We start from the raw sequence: 18,541 nt of genomic DNA on the forward strand, positions 1-18,541 counted from the left end.
TTTTCAGATACTCTGCTAGTTCTGGTGGTCCACTGTGAACCAAACAGACATAATCTCTGCTCTCATAGACTTTACAGTCTAGCTTTTAGGCAAATTACTTAGCATCATCCACCCTGGCTTCCTCAGTATCTTGTTCAGATCTGTCTTAAAACTGTCTCCTTTAAAATTTCAAGTGTGCTTCCTTTTTGAAGAATTCTAATTGAATGTGTCTGCATTCACTTTAAGCGTGGTTTCATAAATGTCAGTAATGCAGTTCTTGGCCAGGTACTTCCCAGATCATAGTAGTTTATCTGCAGGACTGCCTGCTCGAGGGCCAAGACCCATGCTCCTCCTGTTCACAGCCGTCCCCCCCAGTGTCTGGGGCAGTGAGAGCCCCAGTAAGTGTTTGATGAATAACTTAAATTTAGACTGCACTAATATGAGTATTTTTCCTTCACCACAATCATTTTTTATTAGTTTCTGCTGCTACCATTTACCAGTTATCTCTTAAGGTTCAATGACCAGAATTGCCCAGAGTATTAAAAGTAAAAGACACCAAGATTTTCTCCTATGTTGGGAGAATATTTATTATACTTTTGACATTGTACTTTGTGCCCATGAGTCCTGAGGACACTCTGCAGCAACCTCCTAGAACCTTGTCCTCTGTAGATAACGAGCTCTCCCAAACCATCTACTCATCTACAACTCACCTAACAGGAACTCCCTCCCTAAACTCTGGCTGAGTCATTTCCTCTCTTCAGTCTCACCTTTGAAACTTCCTATTTGTTCTATCCTTGCATCAGTCTGTTCATCCCGCGTCCCTCCCACTGATTCTCTCAGTTTCAGTGTACTACTGACGATCCTCAAGAACGCCTGTTTTGTGTCTTTAATCAGTTTGGAATTTTACAATGTTATTTTCCCTTTCCCATTAGCTAATCTTAGAAACCTGTGTGCTTATTCTAGCGGACCAAAAAGGGACTTGTCATATTTCATGTGCATATTATATGTCAGCAAAAGTATGTTAAGGAATTCCAGGCTTTTAAATAAGTCTGAAGTAGTTAACACTCAGATGCCTTCTTCCCAGTTATTGTAATCCCTGATGGACGAAGAGTTTTGACCCTGCCTTTGAGAACTATACAGCTCCCTGTCATTACTCACCTACACATCCAGTTTTCTACCTTGCTGACTATGTACCTCATGTCTTTCCAACAAAGAGCTCAAACTGGCTCACCAACACTAATCTAGTCATCTTTTTCACCATCTGAAAAGGTTGTAGCAAGTATTCTTATCTCCATGCGGAGGAGAGAAAGCTGAGATAAGAGTTCTGGGTCACTTCCACAAGCCATTAGAAGAACAGAAGTTTCCACTCTTACATCAGTGAGTGTCTGTGTGTGTTTAGAAACAAGAAATAAAGATTCCCTTCAGGGGCCGGCCCCATGGCCGAGTGGTTAAGTTCGCGCACTCCTCTTCGGTGGCCCAGGGTTTCGCCAGTTCGGATTCTGGGTGCAGACATGGTACCACTTGTCAGGCCACACTAGGGCGGTGTCCCACATGCCACAACTAGAAGGACCCACAACTAAAATATACAACTACATACTGGGGGAATTTGGGGAGAAACAGCAGTAAAGAAAAAAGAAGATTGGCAACAGTTGTTAGTTCAGGTGCCAATCTTAAAAAAAAAAATGATTCTGCCTCCTACTGTCCTATCAGTGGGCTCCATATTATTGTCTCTGGTTTCCAAATCATTTGCACTTATTCATTTTCTATGAGGAAGATTAGCCCTGAGCTAACATCCGCCACCAATCCCCTGCTTTTTGCTGAGGAAGACTGGCCCTGAGCTAACATCCGTGCCCATCTTCCTCTATTTTATATGTGGGACGCCTGCCACAGTGTGGCTTGATGAGCAATGCATAGGTCCATGCCCGGGATCTGAACTGGTAAACCCTGGGTGCCAAAGCGGGGTGTGCAAAATTAACCACTACACCACCAGGCCTGACCCCCATTTGTGCTTATTTTAAGGTAGTTTTGGGGTCATTCAGTCACTTGGGGAAATTATGTACTGTTTACACTTATAAATATGGAGAACAAACAAATATTAGAGCCTAAAGGAAGATCTTTGAGAAGAGCTGGCATGTGTTCAAAAACCAAGGGAGGAAACTGTCTAATGCAAGTGGAACAGAAAAGGAGGGGCAGCTTTCACTGGCACCAGGGTTTAACCTGCCAAATAAGATCAGATATCTGCTTCTCATTACGGTAGTTGCCTGTGGCTAAGAAAATTGTAGAAATATATTGCAAGGCACTTGAACTATTCAAATAATATGTTGTGTGGAAAAGAAAAGGAAAAGGACCTTCAAAGATTATAGAAAAATAGGCACCAAAACCTTTAGGAAACTCAGCATGCTATAGAAAATTCTAATCCAAGTTCATTCCTGAATTGTCTCCTGGGTAATATGAGTCAGAAATCGGTAGGCTGTGATAATATTGTATAATAGCTAACTCATAGAGATGTCAAAATTGAAGGGAAAAAAAAAGAATTGCCGGGAGCTGAGTCCCTCCTGGACAAGGAGGTCTATAAACATGAGAGCCAAATGACTGGAAAATGTGACTGAATGGGAAATTGCCAAAACTTTCCTAGGTAATAATTTAACAATCTTGGAAATGTGATTTGTTTTCTGTTGGAGCAGCAGGGGAGAATGTTCAAAAGAATAATACCAGACGCAGACGCCTTGTCTGGGATCTATGCTAGAGACAGTGTTCTCTTTGGAGAATGTTTTAAATTTGGCAAAAATTCACAAAAATTTATTTTTTTAACAATATATTTTTAAACGATGGTACCCTTTAGTTTTGTCTTTCTATTAATAGACTAACCTAAAGTACATGACAATTACCTTACAAAAAAAGACTGAAGAATTCTTTAGAGCATTTAAAAATAACTCTGATTGCCCTTTGCACCTTTTGTTTTATAGGTTTTAATATAATAATCAGGTATTTTAAATTGCGTTGTGCATCGACTTTTTTTCAACTTCTTATTTTAAAAAATTTCAAAACCAGAAAAAAAAGTCTTTTTTCAACAAAAATCAAGATTTTGCCATTCTTTTTTTTTTTTTAAAGATTGGCACCTGAGCTAACAACTGTTGCCAATGTTCTTTTCTTTTTTTATTTCTGCTTTTTCTCCCCAAAGGCCCCGGGACATAGTTGTATATTTAGTTGCGGGTCCTTCTAGTTGTGGCATGTGGGACGCCACCTCAGCGTGGCCTGATGAGTGGGCCACGGGGCCTGCCCCCAGATTTTGCCATTCTAATACATCTATTCCACCTTTTTTCTGTGTGAGGAATTTTTTTGACTATTACAAAAGTTTCTTTAACGAGCAGGTTTAATATGAAAATGTACACGGCCTGGTTTTTACGTCATAGTAAAGCAGGCCCTTTGGAAAGGGAACATGTGGAAGCAGATGATTTCCCTGGTGAACACAGCCTTTGTTTATGCTCGTTCCAAGGCCTCTAATGTGATGATACTATTTCCTCACATTACCACCGTTCCAATATTGTTCTCTTGCCCACTAGTTGCTATCTCCACACATTCGTCTATCACAAGATCCATAAAGGGATCAAATCCCTGCAGTGTTCCTCAGACACGTCTGCCACCGTTTAATTTCAATGATAACTTCTTGTCCATAAGCTTTTTCAACTCGGGAGGGTGAACTTTGCTCACGGCGTCTACTTGACAAGCTGCAAGATGCCTTGAAACAGAATTCATGGCTTCCTTCACACTCCCGCAGCAGTCCCTAGGAATATTTTAAAGTAAATCCCAGACATCATATTATTTCACTGGTACATACTTCTTTAAATATCTTTAACAGGAGCCAGCCTGGTGGTGCAGCAGTTAAGTTCACATGTTCTGCTTTGGCCGCCCGGGGTTCACCGGTTTGCATCTCGGGTGTGGACCTACGCACTGCTTGTCAAGCCATGCTGTGGCAGACATCCCACATGTAAAGTATAGGAAGATGGGCACAGATGTTAGCTCAGGGCCAGTCTTCCTCAGCAAAAAGAGGAGGATTGGTGGCAGATGTTAGCTCAGAGCTAATCTTCCTCAAAAAAAAAAAATCTTTAACAGATTAGGACCTTTAAAAAATATACCACAATACCATGATCACACCTACAAAATTAATAGTAATTCCTTTGTACAGTCTAATACCAGTCCATATTCAGTTTTCTCCAATTATTTTTTAAAGAACTTTTTTTTAAAGAGTTGGTGATTTCAAATCAGGATCCAAACAAAATCAGCATATTTCATTTTGTTGGTGTGTCTTTAGGTCTTTTTCGATGTCTTCTCCTCGCCCACCCCCATCATCATGCCATTTATTTGTTGAAGAGACAAGGTTATTTATCCTGTACAATTTCCCACATTTGGCTGATTGCAGTTTTATGGTATTTAGCATATTCCTTTCTCCTCCATATTTTCCGTAAATTAGAAGTTAGATCTAGAGGCTAGGTTTGATTCAGGTTTTAATTTTTTTGGCAAACTACTTCTCTACTGGGGATGCAATGTACTTCCTCTTGTATTATATCAGGCGGCACACAGTGTCTAGTTGTCTCCGTTTCAGTAATGTGCTAAACTTGATCACCCTGATCTTGCTATTGTCAGCGTTAGCTGCCTAGCTAGCTGTCTTTTAACACATATATTGTGTTGCCCTCAACAGTTTCCCCTCAGTGCAGGGTCTGTCCTGCTACAAGAGAGCTTCCAGTGGGTGTTTCCGGGCCTTTGGAGACCTAGATAGGACCTTTCCTTGCACTCGTGGTGAAAGGTGAAAGGCACCCTGCCAGGCCTCTTCCCAATTCCCATGGTGGTTCTTAGATTTGCTCGTGGGGTTCTCACTACAAGGAGGGGGCTTCCTTGGGGTGATGAGTTGGTGATTTCTGGGTTCCTTGGCTCTTTTGACCTTATAAGTCCACTTTTTCGAAGCTCTACTTCTGCCAGCACAGCTGTGGTCACCCTACTCTTGTTGCTAAGGGTAGTTTGACCCTACCTGTCGGTGGTTGAGTTCCACGGGATGTTTTTCACCTGGTTTTTGGGAAAGACGTTGCCTATAGAACTTTTTTCTTTTTTTTTAGTGGTCCTCAATCTCTCTTATTTTTCATTTTTTTGTTTATTTATTTATTTTTTAAAGATTTTATTTTTTCCTTTTTCTCCCCAAAGCCCCCCAGTACATAGTTGTATGTTCTCCATTGTGGGTCCTTCTAGTTGTGGCATGTGGGACGCCCCCAGGATTCGAACCAATGAAACACTGGGCCGCCTGTAGTGGAGCACGCGAACTTAACCACGCAGCCATGGAGCCAGCCCCTATTTTTTTATTTTTTGAGGAAGATTAGCCCTGAGCTAACATCCACTGCCAATCCTCCTCCTTTTGCTGAGGAAGACTGGCCCTGAGCTAACATCTGTGCCAGTCTTCCTCTATTTTATATGTGGGACGCCTGCCACAGCATGGCGTGATAAGCGGTGTGTAGGTCGTTGCCCGGGATCTCAACCGGGGAACCCCAGGCCGCCAAAGTGGAGCGCATGAACTTAACTGCTGCGCCACCGGCTAGCCCTGAATTTTTCTTCTCATCCTAGCCTAGCTATTCTCCCCGTTTTTGTGAGGGGATCCTGGGAGATCCCAATACTACTCTGCTCCTATCACCACTCCCTCGCCTCTTTACACTCTTGGCGTTTTAAAGTTCACATTGCCTGCTGTTTAACCTAAAGTGATTTGATATAGCCCTGCTATTGAAATATTTTTGTTTGCCCACTACTAAAGTAGTTGTGAGATTTTTGCTCTTCAAAGATTGTGAGATATAAATGAGTGTAAATTTAAGTCCTCTGGGTGACAGCTGGGCAGGCTCTTGTCTGACAACTTTAATCTCCTATTTACATTTTCAGCAGGAGCTATAACGTACTGCTCACTTTATTGTGAAATTCAGAAAAGCAAAACGTGCTCCTGGGCCAAGGGCAGCTCTGGGTTTACCCTGACATGTGATCTGAACGAGAATGATGCTAAATTCAGATCCGAGTCTGCAAACTGCCGTGGACAGCATTTGCTGGCTGTGTTTGGTTTTATTTATTAGAAGTAGAAAGGGAGATTAGCTGAACTCACTAAGAGAGGAAATCAGACGTAAGAATTTTGGAAGTTTAGTTCTAATCACGAATGTTAAACAGTGTAGTAAATGTAGTGGTACGAGCTTTACTGTCCTAAACTTTCCCATTATCTGATTGAGCTACTTCTGAGGCATTCCAGGCTCCCTGTAGAGATCAATTAAAAGTAAATAATGTGTTAGCATTCTGCCTTTTGTGATGCGCTCCAGGGTCAAGATTGAAACTGCCAAAATATGCACATTAGCCAGTAAAAGCTTTTGTCTAGAGTGTCATCTGACCAAAGCTAGATTCACACTAGTGAATGGAGAGTGAGCTTGCGCGTCTGTGGTCATCCTACAGCCGGCACTGAATTACTGGAGGCCTGAGGCAGACGTGGGCGGGGGGAAGGGGAGTGGAGAGAGGCTGGAGCTGGCTACCGGAATTGGGTCCTTCCTCACCCCCCCCCCCCACCGTGTTCCCGAGTGACCTTTGGCAAGTGACTAAGTTTCACATCTGTAAAGTGGCAATAAAAACAGTCTCTAAGAGAGCTATGGTGAGGATTAAATGAAGGTAGGTGCAGTGTTCAGAACAGCAGCTGGATGTGCAGTAAGCACCGTGTAAGTGTTTTCTGTTGTAATTGTCTCTCCTCGGGAGTTGGTTTGTTGGGTCTTGTTAGCACACCATGTTTCAAAGAGTGAATGATGCCGTTCAGGTTATAGCAGTGGAAGTCTTTCATGACCACCATCAAACGTCAGGAGCATTAATTACTCATTTGAATTAGAGTTAATCATGACCATGTCGCTAACAAAAAAGATAGACCCTGTTGGGTAAGCAAACTGATCCCCAAATTGAAGTTTAATACAGTAAATTTTTGTGTTTTATTGCTTCTTTTAGAGCAAAGATCTGCAAAAAGAATTTGTTATTGGAACTGTAATTTTCTGTTATACTCTCAAGCCCCCAAAATATTAATGTAGCTTTTTATATTGCTTGATTCTAACCCAAGACACATTTTATTTAATTAAGAAGATCTTAAGTAATAATTTTAATACATAGCTGTAGTTTCATAGCATTAATTTCTTGTATACTTTTAGGGAAAAAACTCACATGGTAACTAATTTTTCCCCCAGGTAATATGAACATTAGAGTAAAGGACTTTATAATGTTATTTTTTGGGGTTTTTTTTTTTTTAAGATTTTATTTTTTTCCTTTTTCTCCCCAAAGCCCCCCGGTACATGGTTGTATATTCTTCGTTGTGGGTCCTTCTAGTTGTGGCATGCGGGACGCTGCCTCAGACTGGTTTGATGAGCAGTGCCATGTCTGCGCCCAGGATTCAAACCAACGAAACACTGGGCCGTCTGCAGCGGAGCGCGCGAGCTTAGCCAGGGGGCCAGCCCCTGTTTTTTGTTTTTTGTTTTTTTCTCTGAGGAAGATTAGCCCTGAGCTAACATCTGCTGCCATTCCTCCTCTTTCTGCTGAGGAAGACTGGCCCTGAGCTAACATCCGTGCCCATCTTCCTCTACTTTATATGTGGGACGCCTGCCACAGCATGGCTTGCCAGGCACTGCCATGTCCACACCCAGGATCCAAACCAGCAAACCCCGGGCTGCCGAAGCGGAACCTGTGCACTTAACTGCTGTGCCACTGGCCGGCCCCAGACTTTATAATGTTGAAACAAACTAACTGCAGATAAATTATGGTGTGATGGTTTTATAGAAACACTTTCCATAATTCCAGTACTGCACTGACATGAATTTACAGTCAACTTTTAGAGATATATTTCATGTAAAGTGAGATTCCTCTGCATCCCAGTGAGGTTTTGTTTATTGGTCTGTTTCTTCTTTGTTTGACACAAAACTGTAGGAGCCATCAGCAAATGAAATCTTAATTCTCAATTCCTTTAGTTCGATGTGAATGTAAACTCTGTAACACCACACCTTGGTCTGTAAGAGCACTTAGAGGCCTGTCATTTGACTCCTAATGGAGTGCTGCTAGGAGATCACTACTCTTCAGAAGAAGGAAAAATGTATAAGAAAAATCTAGGGCAGGCCCCCTGGCCGAGTGGTTAAGTTCTCGCGCTCCACTTCGGTGGCCTGAGCTTTCGCAGGTTCGGATCCTGGGCGTGGACATGGCACCGCTCGTCAGGCCATGCTGAGGTGATATCCCACATGCCACAACTAGAAGGACTCACAACTGCGGCCGGCCAATGGCGCAGCGGTTAAGTGCGCTCATATCTGCTTTGGTGGCCTGGGGTTCGCCGGTTGGGATCCCGGGTGCGGACATGGCACCGCTTAGCAAGCTATGCTGTGGTAGGCGTCCCACATAGAAAGTAGAGGAAGATGGGCACGGATGTTAGCTCAGGGCCAGTCTTCCTCAGCAAAAAGAGGAAGATTGGCAGTAGTTAGCTCAGGGCTAATCTTCCTCAAAAAACCAAAACCTCCCACCACCAGGTCTGATAGTCAGCACCTCTCTGGCAAATGACTGATGGGCAGTCTCTGCTCAACCCTCCATCCCCCACTCCTCACACACACAGATGACTAACGAATAAAAATAAAACAAGTGCTTTCTAACAAACAATGTAATGGCCTATTTATAGTATATAAATTCCCCATCTTCAATTTTTGCAATATGACTTTTCTCCCCTGCGTGAATCATATTGCTGTAAAGACCTTAAAAATTCTTCAGTTCACCCCCCCCAATTTAGGATAGAAAGTCTGATACTTGAACGTCTCTAAAAATACAACATCTACCCCTCTCAGTAAAACTTCCAGCTTGTCTCTGCTGTATTTAAGTGTGTTTTGGGGCCGGCCCCATGGCCGAGTGGTTAAGTTCTCGCTCTCTGCTTTGGTGGCCCGGGGTTCCTGGGTGTGGACATGGCACCACTCATCAGGCCATGCTGATCATCAGGCGGCGTCCCACATGCCACAACTAGAGGGACTCACGACTAAAATATACAACTATGTACTGGGGGGGATTTGGGGAGAAAAAGCAGAGGGAAAAATAAAACCACATTTACTGTTTAAGTACGTTTTAAAGTTACAAATAGCCACGCTAATTTGGATTTATATTGTATCTTGGACCAGAATATAATGAAACTTTTTTATCAGTTTGCTAAAATGGCTTTAGATCAAGATCTAAGAGTCACATGAAACTTTAGAAATTTTTCAGATATACTGCTAGAAAAATGGTAGACAGACTACATAAGATTTATTCTGAAAGTATGTTCATAATGTTTCCGCAGAACTGGTATCTTCAAGATTTCCACAAATCGTGAATTTGATTGGATTTTAACATTTTAAAGTGTTTTAACTATTTAAGTAAAAAAAGCGTCACACATACAAATGTGTTTAATGCCAAATTAATCAAATGTGGTTAGGGACCGGCCCAGTGGCGCAGCGGTTTTGTGCGCACGGTCGGCTTCTCGGCGGCCCAGAGTTCACCAGTTCTCATCCTGGCTTCTGACATGGCACCGCTTGGCAAGCCATGCTGTGGTAGGTGTCCCATCTATAAATTAGAGGAAGATGGGCACGGACGTTAACTCAGAGCCAGTTTTCCTCAGCAAAAAGAGGAGGATTGGCAGCAGTTAGCTCAGGGCTAATCTTCCTCAAAAAGAAAAAAAAAAATGTGGTTAAAATATTTCTTGAGTGACCTGGGGATTTAACAGAAAGTAAAAGTTCCAGCTGAAGCTACTGAACGTGTATTCTGAACGAGAAAGGGAAGATTTAGAGAGAGAGAGAAGGGAGGTGGAGAATGGATGAAAGGGAAGAAGAATGGTGACAAATTTCAGTAGACTTAGAAGGGCAGTAGGAAGACTCTGGGGAGGAGTGTCTAACCTACACCGGGGAGGAGGAGGAGGTGGGAAAAGGGGGACCCTGCTGAGAGCTTTACGTGTCCTTCATCTCATTGAGTCCTCACAGTAAGTCTGTGAGGCCGTGTCGTTATTCCCAGTTGACAGTTGAGAAAACTGAATCATTGTAGAGTTCCAGTAAATTCCAAGCAAAGAAACTGTTTTAGCATATAAGAAAAGAATATATAACATATCACAAACTCTGAGGGAGGTGCTCCAAATTAGGTGAGAATCTGCTACTGACCAGTATTTTATTTCCTTTCATTTAAGGGTGGAGAAATTCAGAAACAGCTAAACAACTTTGAGGCCCGTGAAAGGAATCCATGTAGTGTGGCGAATGGCATCTTGCTGTTGCTATTTCCATGTCTCCTGTGTTTAGGCCATCCTGATTAGATGCTCGCGGCATATCCATCTTGAAAACAGTACATTTTTAAAAGAAATATGGCATTTAGAAATGCCACAGTAAATGAAAAAATAGCTTGATTATTCAGAGTAAGCCTTTATTTTTCAGCTGAATAATTTTTAAAATTGTAGAACGACGCTCAGCATTTTTTAAAGTTTTTGTGTGTGTGACACAAAAAGTAGTATATCTTTTAAAACTTGGGGAATAAGGCAAAGTGAAGATAGAGAATAAAAATTGCCCCGAATCCTACCATCCGGATTTAAGCAAAATGCATTTGATATAATTCCTTCCTTTTCTGCTTATTATTTCATAGTAGCTCTAAACTTTGTATAATGTGCATAACAATGATTTTTAGTAAATTTACAAAGTTGTGCAAATATTATCATGCAAATAAATCCAGTGTTAGAAGATTTTTATCACCCCAAAAAGAAACCCGATTCCCATTTTCCCCTAAACCTCTCTCTTCTGGCCCCAGGTAACCACTAATATACTTTCTATCTCTATAGATTTTGCCTTTTCTGGACATTTCACATTTATAGAATCACACAATAGGTAGTATTTGCCTCTGGCTTCTTTCATTTCACAAGTTTTTAAGGGTCATCTATTTTGTAGCACGTAACAATATTTTATTCCCTTTTATTGCTGAATAGTTTTCCATTGTATAAAGATATACCACATTTTGTTTATCTGTTCATTAACTGGTGAACATTTGAATTGTTTCCACCTTCGGTTTATTATGAATAATGCCTCTGTGAACATTTATGTGCAAGTCTTTTGTGTGGACGTATGTTTTCATTTCTCTTGGATATATATACTTAGAAGTAGAATTGCTGGATAATATGGTAAATTTGTGTGTAGCTTTTTAAGAAGCTGCCAAGCTGTTTTCCAAAGTGGCTGTAACATTCACATTCCCACCAGCACTGTTTAAGGGTTCTGGGGGGCCAGCCCTGTGGTGTAGTAGTTAAGTTTGGCATGCTCTGCTTCAGTGGCTGGGGTTCATAGGTTCAGATCCCAAGCGTGGACCTACACTACTCGTCAGCCATGCTGTGGCAGCAACCCACATACAAAGTGGAGGAAGATTGGCTCAGATGTTAGCTCAGGGTTAATCTAACTCAAACAAAAAAAGAGGAAGATTGGCAACACATGTTAGTTCAGGGCAAATCTTCCTCGGGAAAAAAAAAAGTGTTCTGGTGTCTCCAGATCCTGGGCAGCACTTATTATTTCTGCACTTTTGGTTATAGCCATTCAAGTGAGTGTGAAGTGGTATCTTATGGTTTTAATTTGCATTTTCCTAAGATTAATGATGTCGAACATCTTTTCATATTCTTATTAGCCATTCATATGTTCTCTGTTCAAATATATTTTCAAATCCGTTGTTCATTTTTTAATTGTGTTGCTTATCTTCCTATTAAGAGCTTTATATATTATAAAGGGCCAGCCTTGTGGCCAAGTGGTTAAGTCTGCACGCTCTGCTTCGGGAGCCCAGGGTTTCGCTGGTTTGGATCCTGGGTGCAGACATGGCACCATTCATCAGGCCACACGGAGGCGGTGTCCCACATGCCACAACTAGAAGGACCCACAACTAAAAATATACAACTATGTACTGGGGGACTTTGGGGAGAAAAAGGAAAAATAAAATCTTTAAAAAGAAAAAAAGAGTTTTATGTATTATAGGTACAAGTCCTTTATCTGATATATGATTTGCAAATAATTTCTCCCACTCTGTGACTTTTTATTGTCTTATTGGTGTCTTTTCAAGTTTAAGTTTTTCAGTCTGATAAAATTCAGTTTATCAGTTTTTTTTCTGTTATGGATTGTGCCGTTGGTCTTAAACCTGTTTTCTCTAAAAGTTTTATAGGTTTACCTCTTACATTTAGATCTATGATCTATTTTGAGTTAATTTTTGTGTATGGTGTGACATAAAAGTCTAAATACATTGTTGTAATTTCTTGAGGTGAAGTGAAATATTCTAGTCAGTGGTATTGTGGTAAGTCCTTCACAAAGTAATGGTTCTCTGTCTCCTGGAAGCGTCTTTGTATTTCAATATCTGTAAAACCTGGAGAGAGACCGCCTGGGCCCATGAGCAGTCGGGCTGCCACCCAGCCAGCCAGATCAGCTGAATGAATCTGAGAATCTGTGGGGCGACATGTCAAGCCAGATTGTCCTCTCATCCAGCATTCTGTGGATTGAGATCCGTGACCAAATGAAAGAAATTATCCACAAAACCTCTGTTTCTGTTTACTCTGTTCCCTGGCTGTCTTGTGGCTGATAAGCACTCAATTGATGTCATTTGATTTGATCTGATATGCAGAAGGGTGAACTTCATGATCTTGTAGGTGTGTACTTTGAGGACTCCTCTAACACTTCACTACTCTGAGTATGGTCCCTGCCCCAGACCTACTGAACAGATTCTGTATTTTAACAAGCTCCCCAAAGGATTTGCGTGCTCACTGAATTTGATAAGCACTGGTCCAGAGTGGAGCAAACTGCAGCCTGCCTACCACCTCCAGTTGCCGACTGTCTTTGTCAGTAAAGTTTTGTTGGAACACAGCTACACCCATTTCTGTACATATTATTTATATCTTGTGTGGCTGCTTCCATCCTGCAGTGGCAGAGTGGTTGAGTAGTTGAGAAAGAGACCATAGCCCCTCAAAGCCTAAAATGTTACCTAGCCCTTTAGAGAAAATGTTTGCCAACCCCTGGACTAGGGAAAAAGAAAGAAAGTTCCCAAATGGTGATATGTGGTGGAAAGATGACTGGGAGTTCAAGGTGTTGTCTGGGTCAGAACCGAGCCTGGCAAAGGGACAGACTAAGCCATTTATAGAACTTATACATTTACACACACCTCATCTGTTAAAATTAGCCAGCCTCTTAGCTAAAGGAAAATAGGAAAGACTGGAGTATAGTCAATGAGAACATTAATAAAAATGAACATCATGGGCCAGCCTGGTGGTGCAGTGGTCAAGTTTGCGCTCTCCACTTCACCAGTTTGGATCCTGGGCATCGACCTAGCACCACTTATTAAGCCATGCCTGTGGCAGGGGTCCCACGTATAAAGTAGAGGAAGATGGGCATGGATGTTAGCTCAGGGCCAGACTTCCTCAGCAGAAAGAGGAGGATTGGCAGTAGTTGTTAGCTCAGGGCTAATCTTCCTCAGAAAAAAAAAAATATGGGGCCGCCCGGTGGCCAAGTGGTTAAGTTCGTGTGCTTCGCTTCAGTGGCCCAGGATTTTGCCGGTTCAGATCCTGGGCACTGATCTAGCACTGTTCATCAAGCCATGCTGAGGCAGTGTCCCATGTGCCACAACTAGGACCCACAACTAAAATATACAACTGCGTACTGGGGGGCTCTGGGGAGAAGAAAAAATAAAAAATAAATAAAATGTTTAAAAAAAATTAAAATTTGGGGCCTGACTGTGGCGGAGTGGTTAAGTTCACGTGCTCTGCTTCAGCGGCCCAGGCTTTCGCCATTTCGAATCCTGGGCGGGGACATGGCACCGCTTGTCAAGCCATGCTGAGGTGGCATCCCACATGCCACAACTAGAAGGACCCACAACTAAAAATACGCAACTGTGTACCCGGGGGACTTTGGGAGAAAAAGGAAAAATAAAATCTTTAAAAAATAAAAAAATAAATTAATTTAAATTAAAAAAATAAAAATGAACCTCATACCTAAACATCTGTATTATACTGATAAAAATTTAGATATTTAGGGGCTGGCCCCATCGCCAAGTGGTTAAGTCTGCGCGCTCCGCTTTGGCGGCCGAGAGTTTCACCAGTTTGAATCCTGAGCACAGACATGGCACCGCTCATCAGGCCATGCTGAGGCAGCATCCCACATGCCACAACTAGAAGGATCCACAACTAAAAATACACAACTATGTACCAGGGGGCTTTGGGGAGAAAAAGGAAAAGTAAAATCTTTTAAAAAAAATTTAGATATTTAAGCAATATAACCAAATATAACTGAATAACCAATATGACATAGACTTGTACAGTCAGACAGACACACCAACAAACAAACCCTCTTCACTTTTACACAAATACTTTTATCTCCTTTTTTAAAAAATAAACTTTTTATTTGGAATAATTTTAGATTTATAAGAGTTGCAAAGATAGCACAGAGAATTTCTGTGTATGGCTTTTTAATTATACCTTAGGATAGATTCCCGAGACTGAAAGGCTTGAGTTAAAAAGTAGAATCGTTTTCTTGATTTTTTTGTTGCATTCAACCGGGTAACACTGTAGAAAATTTGCAACAGTTTTAGGGACCATTAACAACGTATACATATACATATCTATTTCCTTATAGCCTTATCAGCGTTTTTTCTACTTTAATCCACATAAAGGGAGGAAATGAAAGAAGTCATTGTGCTAAATGTGTTACAACAACCATGCCATTTACCTCATCTAATCTTTGCCACCACTCTCTAAGGTAGATTTACTCCCTGTTGACAGTGCAAGGGCTGGGTGCCAGAGGCCCCCGGGGTTACAGCCAGAGGGCAAATACCAGAGGTCAGGTCCTGGAAGATTGCAGAAATTCAAAGCAGGTCATTAAGAACTGAGGCCAGAGGAGTAGGAGCCAAGGCACTGGATCAAGGGCACGAAGACCCAGGAGCGCTGAGCTGGGCTTGTTCAGCGGAGGTCCTTCTGATGAATTCCAGAACATCTCTTCAGTGTCCCCTTATAGGACCCAGCCAGGGCTTTGTGAGTGGACCAGGTTCATTTAAAGGTACCGGAAGAGAACAGACCCTAGGCTAGCCTCTTGACATTTTAGAGTTCATCAATCACGTTTATGTTTAAAAAATAAAGTTGCTACACATGCATGCATATTTCATGTAAATGTATAGAAAAAGTCTAGAAGGTTATATGCTAAACTTAAAAACATTGGTTATATGTTTGGAGAGATGAACAGGATTAGGGGCAGGAGTTGGAGTACCAGGATGCTTTATATGTCTACTTTGTTTGAATACTTGTGATTTTTTTTTTTTAAAGATTGGCACCTGAGCTAACATCTGTTGCCAATCTTCTTCTTTTTTTTTTTCTTCTTCTTCTTCTCCCCAAAGCCCCCCATACATAGTTGACTATTCTAGTTGTAGGTCCTTCTGCTTCTGCTATGTGGGACGCTGCCTCAGCATGGCCTGATGAGTGGTGCCATGTCCGTGCCCAGGATCCAAACTTGTGAAACCCCAGGGCCATCAAAATGGAGCATGTGGACTTAACCACTTGGCCACGGGGCCAGCCCCCTTATGTGATTTTTTAAAGGAAAAATTATCACTAGAAAAAAAGCTTTCATTCATTATTTCATTCATTCAACAAGCATTTACTTATTGGATGCTCACTATATACTAGGCACTGTGCAAAGATCTAAGGTAAGATACAGACCCTACCCACAAGTTCATGTTCTAGCATAACATTTTTCAAACTTTGGGTCATAGTCCTTTAGTGGGTTCTGAAGTTAAAAATCAGTGGGTCGTATTGGATTATAACCCAAAGTATAGAATAAAATATCTATGAGTCCATACTGATACAAATAAATAGATAGATAGATAGATAGATAGATAGATAGATAGACAGATAGATAATGGGGTAGAATAGACAAATCTCCTGTGCAGCAGAATTCCAAGTAATTTCTGTAAATACTCCTCCCTCAGGGAGATGGAATATGACTCCCCATCCCTTACATGTGGGCTGCACATGATGACTTTCTTCCAAAGAGTTAATTTTGGAAGGTAGGGGGATAACTTTACATTAGAGAAACCTGACAAAAACTACCTCAGCCAGGTGACCAAGGTCAGTATCCACAGTGATAGGTCATGCCAATAGTAGGTGCCCCTATATGATGTGATGAAAATGGCACTTCACTTCTGCGGTCTTCCTCCAAAAATCCATAACCCCGGTCTAATCATGAGAAAAGCATCAGACAAATCCCAATAAAGATACATTTTATAAAGTACCTGACAAGCACTCTTCAAAACTGTCAAGGTCATCAAAAACAAGGAAAGCATGAGGAACTGTCACAGCCTGCAGAGTTCTAAGGAGATAGAAAGATTAAATATAACATGGTATCCTAGGGGCAATCCAGGGACAGAAAAAGGACGTTAAGTAAAAGGTAAGGAAATCTGAATAAAGTATAGACTTCAGTTAGTAATGGCATATCAGTATTGGTTCATTAATTGCAACAAATTTACAATACTAAGATGTTAATAATAGGGGAAAGTGGGTGTAGAGTATATGAGAACTCTCTGTGTTGTCTTTGCCATTTTTTCTGTAAATCTAAAACTCTTCTAATAAATAAAATCTATGAATTTAAAAATATCAGTGGGCCACAACCAGCATTTTTCCTCAACATTTTATTATGATGATTTTCAAATATACCTTAAACTTGAAAGAATTTCACAATGATTCCCGTATGCTCACCACCTAGATGCTACCATTAATATTTTGCTATACTTACTTTATCATATCTCTAACCATCTATCGGTCTGTCTATCCATCCATTAATTTATCTTAGCTTTTCAGTGCGTTTCAAAGTAAATTCTAGATATCAGTACACTTCCCCGAAATACTTCAACATGTATATCATTAACTAAACTATTAGTTTCTTTTTAGGTAAAATTTACGTATAATAAATTCATAAGTCGTTAAAGTACATTTGCTGAGTTTTTAAAAAATCCCTACATCTGTGTAACCCAAACCCCTCACAAACTGCATTTTTTACAAAATGAAGTGTCAAAGAAAATACTAGAGTGCAATACACATAGTTTGGGTAGGCATTGTTTTATGAACTTTTGTTTCAGATATATATGTGCTTATTTCCTGGGTCACAGTGTAAAATATCTCTCTTACCATCACAATAAAAAAATAAAATCATTGGTCTTGTAGGGGAGCTCTGCATGTGATCAAATAGTGATTATATAGGGTGACAGATTTTGTAAGGTAAAGTGATGGGTTCAAAGAAAGGATAACCAGCTTTTTGTGGTGAGAATGGGGGCGTTGGGATAGGCAGGAAAGGCTCCGCTGAGGAAAAGGTGACATATTGTCATGATGACCTTGGGCAACATTTAACAGAGCCCTCACCACGTGCCAACGCCAGGGACGGTTCTGAGAATGTTAGACCTGCTCGCTCCTCTGTTCCTCACAACCAGCAGGTAATACTATTATTACTCCCATTCTCCCTCAGACTGAGTGCAGAAAGGTTAAGTAACTTGCCCAGGATCATAAAGTTAGTAAATAGTACAGCCAAACAGTCAAGCTCCGTTCACGCTTTTGACTATTATACTGTAAGTACTATACGTTTTCTTGGTGGAAGTTTGCTTTCTAACTTGGGGAATTTTATTTCAATCACTTTTGTGGGGCAAAAATGTTTTTTTCTGATATTACCTTAGAGAGAGTGTGTGTGTGTATTACAGTGTTATGATTCTAGGGTACATAGAAAGCATTTAGAGCTAGAAAGGATGTTAGCCATCACTGGCTTTCATTTTTATTTCTGCTTTCAATTCTAGAAACTTCATACTCTACTGTTTCATGCAATGAATTGTTCGGTATTTTCCAAATTAATTGTGCAGCAGCTTTAGAAAAGAGAATATTGACTTGATGATTCCTAAAGCTGCCTAAAGTTGATGCTTATTAAGCTTAAATGAACGTTTAATGACAATAGCACACTGAGTGAGGCAAAGAGGCAATGTGATAAAAACAGCATTATATTATGAGTCAGGAGACCAGAATTCAGGGCTTCACTCTAGCCCTCAGATTATCAGTCTTCCCATCTGCAAGATGAAGGGAGTGTACATGAGGGATGACAGACGCAAAGTGCATATGTTGCCACACTCTGCTTCCTAACCCATGACTGACTAATTACTAATCAGTCATGGTGTCCTTTTGTTCCAAACCTGAAAACAACTCCAGAATCCTTCCCAACACAGCGCTGAAAGCCACTAGTAAAGTTAGTCACAGTTGACACCCAAGTTGCAATCTATTTGTCATCTTTGGATGTGGCGATCTCTGAAGACTTTTCCTGTTCTCCTAGAAATACGCCATTAGAAATAGGAACACTGTGCCCAATTCAGTACGTATATGCTTCAGTCCTTCCAATCTCTCTTTTCTCTAGGCATTAAGTTCATATCACCTGAGACACTGATCTGTTTGTATTCTGTGAATCTACCAACCTCTCTGGTCTCGACCGTGAGGCATCCTAGCGCTGTGTAA

General features: G+C 41.1%; 1 protein-coding gene and 1 pseudogene across 8 annotated transcripts in view; one reads left to right on the plus strand and one right to left on the minus strand.

The window, feature by feature from the left end:
• Positions 1-18,541, plus strand: part of AP4S1 (adaptor related protein complex 4 subunit sigma 1) — a 44,353-nt gene that overhangs the window by 3,831 nt on the left and 21,981 nt on the right. The gene's annotated exons all lie outside the window — the stretch shown is intronic.
• Positions 3,328-3,869, minus strand: LOC106841403 (small nuclear ribonucleoprotein G pseudogene; annotated as a pseudogene).

This window comes from Equus asinus, chromosome 2, assembly GCF_041296235.1.
Source record: "Equus asinus isolate D_3611 breed Donkey chromosome 2, EquAss-T2T_v2, whole genome shotgun sequence".
NCBI classification, from domain to species: Eukaryota; Metazoa; Chordata; class Mammalia; order Perissodactyla; family Equidae; genus Equus; species Equus asinus.